The 8,901-nt window shown below is 42.4% G+C and overlaps 1 protein-coding gene across 1 annotated transcript in view; it reads right to left on the minus strand.

Annotated features, from left to right (window-relative positions):
* Positions 1 to 7,479, minus strand: part of lzts2a (leucine zipper, putative tumor suppressor 2a) — a 53,871-nt gene extending 46,392 nt beyond the window's left edge. Inside the window, exon 1 of the mRNA XM_050071097.1 lies at positions 7,163 to 7,479. The gene's annotated coding sequence lies outside the window, so the exon portion shown is untranslated. The remainder of the gene's footprint in view (positions 1 to 7,162) is intronic.
* Between the last annotated feature and the right edge of the window lie 1,422 nt (positions 7,480 to 8,901).

Raw genomic sequence — 8,901 nt, forward strand, 5'->3', positions numbered from 1 at the left:
GCATCCCAGAGGTTCCCGGAAGAATTCTGGGAACATCAGGGCCCAACATGTGTGTGTGAGAAAGAGGGAGATGGAGGCATGGACGATGAGGGGGGAGACATCTGTCAGCAATTTAAAAGGAGGGATCAATCACATATTTTGAGAGTACAGTATGCAGAGATACGCTGGGGTCATGATGCAAACACTCTCTCATGGTTAAAACTTCCCAGCCCCCCTGCTTCTCCCTCCTCTCCGCTTACACGAGACAAGCCGACCACAGTTTACCCAAGCTAGTCAGCTGACGCAGAAAGAGGGGAGGGGCGTAGTGTGGTACGCATTCTGCCGAGGGGTCATCTGGCAGACGCATCCTCTGAGCTGGCTTCACTCCGCCGAGCAAAACACACACACACATACAGGGGAAGAGGCTGGCCAAGAGGGCGGAGGAAATCTAATCTATAAATCAAACACATGTCCAAACAACTGGGTGTCAACAGATCTTTGCTTATGTTATTAGCTCAGAGGTGCCCCTCTGCAACATGTTGAGAAACACACTGATTTGATTCTGCTGAGGTCGTCGTTTTAGACAAGGCTTATGAAAAGAATTTAGTTTGAAAAGATAAAATCGCATCTGAGAGGCCCCTTTAAAAAATCCTGAGGAAATTACAGCTAAAACACACCAGCAGGGGTGGACAGGCTTTTAAACCGGATCAATAATTCATGTTTTGCCTCTCTTGCTGGCACAAATCAGGTTTCCGATAGAGGCAAATCAACAAACAGCTTAATCAATGGTTTTCTCGCTTGTAAGAAACCGGGGTGTTGTTAGTCACATAAAGAGCTCAACTCTGACGGATGGTTTCTTCTCTGATTTTGAGCTGGAGGAAGAAAAATGTCTCTTGACTCAACAATCCAAAGACGCCAGAATGAGTTTTCTCATAAAGATAAGATTGCTACCAATAAAAACATTTGATTGTTGCAGCTGCAGGTCGTCTCCCGACCTCCAAAAACCGTTCATCTGCTACCGGGCAAAGTGCCTCAGTTTTGGACCTAATACTGGTGTCATCCATCAATCTCGTGTTTGTGTGTATCTGTGTGTGCGTGTGTGTGTGGTCTGCTGTTTCAGCACTGGCCATTTCGGTCCTCATACATCAACCTCCTGTCAGCAGTGAAGTGACGCTTTGTGACATATGAGGCCACTTTACCTTCTCCTCAGAAAGAGAGAGGGAGAAAGGCAGGGCAGGGCTCAAATGGATGGAAACTGTTTCCATGTACGATGATGGCACTCAGAGACCCCCTGTGCACCTTAAATTTGCTTTGTGGGTGATCAGACTGCAACTGGATAGTGCTTGACCACAGGAAACTAAGGGTGTAAATGCACCCAAAACGCATTGAGGATGGACTGTGATCAAATCAGCCAAACCACCTCCATAGGTAGTCAGAGATGTGTTGTTATACACAACACGTAATGCAACTGTATTTTCAGTCTACATATAACAAATAAGTAATTGCATGCAACTGTTCCAAACCAGCAGGGAAGCAGCCATTAACCAGATATTCAAGATGGATGGAGTCAGGACAAGCCTGCCTTCGATTTGGTCTGATGAAAGTATACAAGCAAAACTTGGCAATTCATATTGCAACTGAACAATTTATGAAGCAATGGCTAACCAAATGGTGGAGAAACTAAAACTGTATGGTTGTTTGAGCTGGACAGAGCAATCGGACCTACATTAGATCTCTCATCTCTCTCTCACTGGTCTTTGCTGCTGCTCTCCATGCCTTAGGCTTTCCATGTAGGTGCATGGAAGGGCAGGGAGGTTTGTTCTCTCTGCCTCGGGCTTTCCACGTAGGCACGTGAAAGAGGCTTTCAGCGTACGCCTAGGAAAGGCAGCGAGGCCCCAGAACAGAGCCATACTGCCAGGTATAATACTGCTAATGGAAATAAAGTTTTCTTTGACTGAAGTGGCCCTTACTGAAATTAGGTTATATCATATCTAGATACAATCTGGATACGAGACACATTTTGGGGTGAGGTGTACGGGGGTCATACTTTGCATACAAGTTTATAACTACTTCCATAATCACTGTGATTTTTCTTGCACGTTTTTCTTGTAACGTAATGAGAACTTGAAACTGCAATTTCAGCGTGTAATAGAAGTTTGTCTACAGTATCTTCAAGGCAAAGTGAACAAATGCATGAGTGTTGAGCAAACACAGCTTGATTGGGCTGCTAATGGATGTTTGGGGCAGTTGGCAGACTTCAGCACTCCTGGCTCTAATGTGATCTGTGCCAGAGCTCTGCCCACTAATGTCCATTATACACAGACTTACTCCACTCTACATTGATTCTGTCTCTTCTTACAGACTGTGAAGGCTTTCAGAGCCCATCTCCGCCTGCCATCTCAGCTATCAGATTCCAGCAGCAATTTAATTGACCGGCAATCTACTTACACAAAAAAGCACATTTCGAGGCTGTTTCATGTTGAGAAGGCTTCTGCGTGAGCATGATAATAGACAGGCAGGGTGCAAGTTCATGGGGCATTTTATGGCTGTTTTCAAGTCTGTAAAAGTCAAAGGGGGTAATGACAGACTGAGACTGAGGACAGCTTGATGATGATAGGAGCGGTCCACCCGAGTCTGTACAGCCACACCTTGGGGCTGATGAATAGGCTGGGCAGATGTCTGTCTGTACACAGCCCCATATTCCTCTTAACTAGTTAGGTGAGCCGTTATAGCGGCTCTGTGGGGCCCAGTGGTGCTTTGAGCTAAATGCTAACGTCAGCATGCTAATATGCTTGTGTTTAGCAGGCATATTTAGCGTGTGTCCTATTTACTAATTGGATCCTGATGGGAATGTCATCAGTTTTGCAGGTGTTTGGTCATTAACAAGAGTATTCTACAAATAAATGTATTTTTTACCCCTTTTTGACCTCCTGTAGCTTAATGGATGAGCCACCTGCACATATTCATGACTTGACAAATGTTGTGTTATTGTTGCAGTCAGGCGATCTTTATAATCATTAGCGCCAACTCTGGATTCATTGTGTACTCAACTCTCAAAAGAAAAGCCTCCAATGTACATTTCTTTCTTTCTTTCCTCTCTATATAGAAAAGATTGCTGTGCATGAGTTTGATTGTACTGCACAAACCTGGTGGTCAGTACACATGTGACGACCTCTTCTGCAAAACAGTCTATTAGTAGTTGGACGAGTCTGCATAATAAAGACTTAAAACGTCAGTGTAAACACTTCATTCATTTATTTTGAGAGATTTGTGAGATTAACAAAGGCTGTCTTCATTTTTGCAAATAAATAAATAGATACATACAAATAATAATTCAATTGAAAGCATTTGTAGAGGAGAATGGCTGCACTGGTCATGCATTCCCGAGCACACTCTAAGAATTCACTAATTTAACTGCGAGCGGACCTATCAATAACTCAAGAGTTCAGAAAATTAAACTCTGGAAAAACCCTCAGATGTTCTTAAATATTTAACGAGGGAACGAAATGATATTATAGATTTGTAGCGGTTGGCCCTCTTAAAAAGCTGTGAAATCTATAATTTAATCGTCGGAGCAGTTAAGTGTTCGGCACGCAGGATCAGACAGACTGCAGCTCTCGTTTAGTGAACCATCAAGCAGAGTCAGACAGTGGAACTAAGAAAAATTAAGAAAAAAACAGTATCTTACTTCTGACGGATTTTTAATGATGTTTCATGCTGTTTCATAGTGAAATAATCCAATGATGAAAATTACATTGCAAAATGATCATGTGGTTTAATAACCAATTTCTTCTGGTATCTGAAACTCATGAAGCAACAAGATAAATGTCTCTGAAGAAGGACTGTGTAAGTATTTGGGCTTACAGTACAGTGTCTATAATCAAATTCTATTCAAGTCAAATAAACTCCAACTGGGATGAAACTAAGAGGCAAGATGAGCATGTGAATCCAAGGAAATGATTGGTATTTTATGTTCTCCACCTCAATCAAATTGACTCTTGCAAAACAAAAATTCTCACATTGCTCAAGCTTTGTAAATCTGTTTTTCTGAAGAATTCGTTAATGGCAACAGTTTGTCTATTATTAGAGCGTAGACGCCAATTTGACATGAAGAAATTCTAGATGCTTAACTCTGAAATAATTTTACTGTAAATACTAGAGATGATTCATCATTGAAAATAATCAATAGCAGACAAAAGAGGAACGATCTCCTCCTCCGTTTGTCATATCCATGTTGTTTTGTTTATTTCTGGCCACAGTAAAAAGCTCTGGAATGCAAGTTGACAAAATGCATCTACAAATGAAGCACATATGTATGCGCCATTTTAATTAATACTTGGGGAATCATTTTACTGTCAACTGTAGGAGTTTCCCAGTTTATTGTGCACCCACTCTGCCTGACAGAAGACAGATCCATCTGCTGGTGTGTCTCTAAGTGTAAAAAGTTACATGCTGTTAAATGCTGTATATTAGAGACAATATCTTGGTCAGTGACTTTGAAAACGTAAAACGCATGAACATAAAAGACATTAGTGATGTCGCGGCTACACTTTCAGTCCAGAACGGGCGTTTACTTTAAAAGCAGGAAAAGAAAGGTCACTGCAGACCCAGGCAGCTAATTACAGTCTCACATACAAGGGTACTCTTTGTGTGTATGTGTGTGTGTGCATGAATGTGTGTGTGTGTGTGTGTGTAGTCTGACTGACAGCTTGTCTCTCCCCCCGCTGTGCTTTTGCTCTTGTCCTGTTTTAATGGGCTGACAGTGAGAAACTCTGAGGGAAATCTCAATGACGCTCCTCCTGCTGTTAGACACAACACAGCTGAGGGGAATCACAAGCAAAACTGGATCTCAGGACCAACATCACTCCTGCGAACTGTAGCTAGAAAAATGTGGTGGGAAAGTGCACAGGTGACGCTGGAGTGCAGCATAACATCAAGCTTGTCTGATGTTAAACTTTAGACATGAAACGAAAGCAAAACCGAGAACACACATCTGTTGAGCTCCTCCGAGTGCATGATTCCCTCAGAGGAGTTTAAGCTCCCATCATGCTTCCACACATGAGAATTTTCACTTGTAAGCTCAGCGTTATGTTAGAAAACAAAACACACTCCTGGTTTGTCTTAAATGTACCTACAGTGGTGCTTCATAACAGCAGGATGTAGAGGAGTTTCTGTTGTGTAGAGCTTCTCTGCTACATCATGATGAATGACAATGAATTAAACATTGCTGACATGCCACTTGCGTGCTTTTAATCACATCCACCACTCAACGTCAACATCATCACCGCTGCAGCAAAATGAAATGGAAGTCATCTCAGTCCCAGATGGCTGCAGAGGCATTTTGCTAATTGAGCCTCACAGGTGTGGATCAGATCGCTCTCTCGCTATATATCATTCTAATGTGGGATTTTCCTTCACTTGTTATGTAAGAGTGCTCCCGAGCGCACAGATGTGCCCCCTGTGTGCACATTTACGTGCTATTTTCAGTCGAGATTATCTAATGAGCAAATTAAGCTGCAAAAGCTGCAAAAGCTGCTACGTTTTGAGCAGTGGGCGTGTCTGCGATGTTTCGGCGTCTTCAGAGCTGTGCAGATGTGCATCAGCTGTGATCGTGCCTCCGGCTGTGTTCTAGTTTCCAGACTCACACATATTTGTTAACTCAACGTAGACATGAATGGAGATGATGGGAGGTTGGTTTATTCGACAGTTGAAGCAGGATGGAGGCTGTAAAAACGTATCTCATAATCATGTCAAACTTGAGAAGAGCAGGAGCAGAAGAAATGTTTTCAGAGTACGTGCCATCAAAGGCACACTGACCATGACTTTGGTCATGTTCTCACCGGGCTGACTCACACGTCGCCCCCCTCAGGGCTTCTTGTCCTGTGAAGGAGCCATGTGATAAAAATGATCCCTCAGCATCACACCCTCCTCCCCTACCTGCCCCCCGCCCGCATCTTCAGCTGCTCCAATCCTGATCGCCTGAGAGCTTGGTTATCACCTCCCACCACCACCACCACCACCACCAAATCCCCCTCTCCCCCTTCTCTCTCTCTGCATGTGTCCTGCCACCTTCCTCCCTCCTCGCTCCCGCCCCTGCCTGCTCTGTGCTTTGCTGTGGTGACAGGGCAGGATGATGTAGGGTCTCCCTGTGTGGTGGCGTGATGCCTAAACACTGAGTTAACATCTGTGCATGAGACGAGGGAGCATGTGCAGAACAAGGAGAATACATGTCTGCAGCATGCATGCACTCTGTTGTGTATCGTAATGTTTGCATTCAGCTAAAGTCTTAAAGCTGTGACGACTTGACATCAATCAGCTGCGGGAGGGAGGAGGGTTCACCACAGATGAGAAGAAGATGGAGAGCATCTCAGGCATGCTTCAGCATTTATATCTGCTCCTGCGGGGATTATTTATGGTCCAATAAGACCCTGGGCGTTTCCAGTTCAACTACTAACTAATCTATATATTAAAGTGGGCCTTGAGAGCATAAAACAAATGGTGCTGAGGTCTCTCTCCCTCTCTTTGTGTGACCTTTACTTTTCATCACACTCTTTTCATCCTCTCTGCTTCTTTCTGTCTTTATTATACAAACAACAACAGCTGCAGATATCAAGAGACAGAAGTGACATAACGAGGAAGGTGACATGCAGGAGCAGTTGTGTGTGTGTGTGTGTGTCAGTTGTAACCCCATTCACGAAAACAGCTGGATGGAGATAACAGAGCAATGCTTATTCTCTGGTTACACACACACACACTTCCACACACACCACTTCGTAAGGGAAAAACAGCTGAATTCACTGCAAGAAACTGCAGTAAAACTAAATCACTACATCCAACTGGAGCAACTACGCATTAAACTTATAAGTACTTTAATCACTCTGACAAGTCAATCTATCAATAACCAATCAATCACATAGATTAAGCCACTCACACTGTAACGCATCAACACCATAACTTGCCATCACCACCCTCCATTTTGACATAACTGACCATAAACCCCACTTGTTTATGGATGTTTTTGCACAACAAAATAAAACAAGTTACACTCATTCTTCACTACATGTACAAAAACAAGCTTTAAAACAAAATCAATAACTTTATCGAACCCTCCTGTTAATAATACAGACGCAGACATACAGGCTGCCCCACTGAATCACTGTTGCACGCTGCCTGATCTACTCACCTTAACCAAGATGTTCTTTCAGCAGCCCGTGCAGCAGTGTTTCCTCCAGCAGTAAATGTGCGTGTATCCGGTCGCCTTTCCAAAGCGGGCACAACTTTTCTGAAAACAACAAGCAGCCAGAGAAAGGTCTACTCTTCTTTATCTGTAGTTGTTTCTGTAGTTGCTGCTCCTTTTCACACAGACCCGTCCAGTCCACAGCAGCTCCGTAGATCCGACGCTGATCCGACGCTGCTGTCTGTCCAGGGTGAGTGTGTTTGGTACTGTCACCGGCAGAGCCCGGGTTGTTGCCGCTGCTGCTGCTTCTGCTGCTCTGCGGGGCGGGCTGACTCTGTGCTCCACCAGGGGCTCGACTGCTGATCCACAACGGTAAGGTTTAGGACCGGGGAAGGAAGGGCAAGGGGTCCGCGAGGGGGGGCTGCGACTACCGAGGAAGCAATAACTCCAGCGGATGTTTATGTGTTTAATACTTTGTGTTCATCAGTGGTGGAGTACATTTACTCAAGTACTGTACTCAAGTAAGATTTTGGGGTACTTGAACTTTACCTGAGAATTTCTATTTCATCCTACCTCATGGTTCCACTCTTTTACATATTAGAAAGCCAATATTGTTTTTATTTCACCACATTTGACAACAATACTACTACTTGATCTTTTTTTTACTGTTTACTTTTTAGAATATTGATAAGATATTTTTAGAAAATAAATGACGATGTATTATTACTATTTAGTAGGGCCCGACCGATATGGATTTTTTGGGGCCGATGCCGAATGATGATGTGTAATTATAGATTACAATTTAGAATATTAATACAAAATATATTTAAAATACATTATGGTGTATTAACATTGATCACTATTTTGAATATTAATACAAAAATATAAAAAAAATAGTAAATGTTGTATTATTATAGATAACTATTTAAAAAAAAAAAAATACAAACAATTAAAAAAATAAATGATGATGTATTACTATTTAAGATGTTAATACAAATAATTAAACAAAATAATGAATAATCATGTATAATTATAGATCACTATTTGAAATATTAATTCAAAATATAAAAAATAAATGATGATGTGTCATTATAGATTACTATTTAAAATATGAATACAAAATATTTAGAAAATAAATGCTGATGTATTATTATAGACTACAGTTTAGAATATTAATATACAATGTTTTTTAAAAAAGTTGCATTATTAAGATTATAGATTAAACTACACAGCAGAATTAAATTAAAATAATTAAATTAAAAATGCAATAATTCTAATTTAATTAATAAAGATAATCTCCATCTTGGGCGGCACGGTGGTGTGGTGGTTAGCACTGTTGCCTCACAGCAAGAGGGTTGCCAGTTCGATCCCGGGTGTGGGAGCCCTTCTGTGTGGAGTTTGCATGTTCTCCCCGTGTCAGCGTGGGTTCTCTCCGGGCACTCCGGCTTTCTCCCACAGTCCAAAGACATGCAGATTGGGGACTAGGTTAACTGATGACTCTAAATTGTCCGTAGGTGTGAATGTGAGTGTGAATGGTTGTTTGTCTCTATGTGTCAGCCCTGCGATAGTCTGGCGACCTGTCCAGGGTGTACCCTGCCTCTCGCCCGATGTCAGCTGGGATAGGCTCCAGCCCCCCCCTGTGACCCTCAAGAGGATGAAGCGGTTAGAAGATGAATGAATGAATGAATCTCCATCTTTACCAACTGCAATATAAAGGTGGTGTAGACAGCGCATAAATAATTATA

Source organism: Epinephelus moara, chromosome 19 (genome assembly GCF_006386435.1).
Source record: "Epinephelus moara isolate mb chromosome 19, YSFRI_EMoa_1.0, whole genome shotgun sequence".
NCBI classification, from domain to species: Eukaryota; Metazoa; Chordata; class Actinopteri; order Perciformes; family Serranidae; genus Epinephelus; species Epinephelus moara.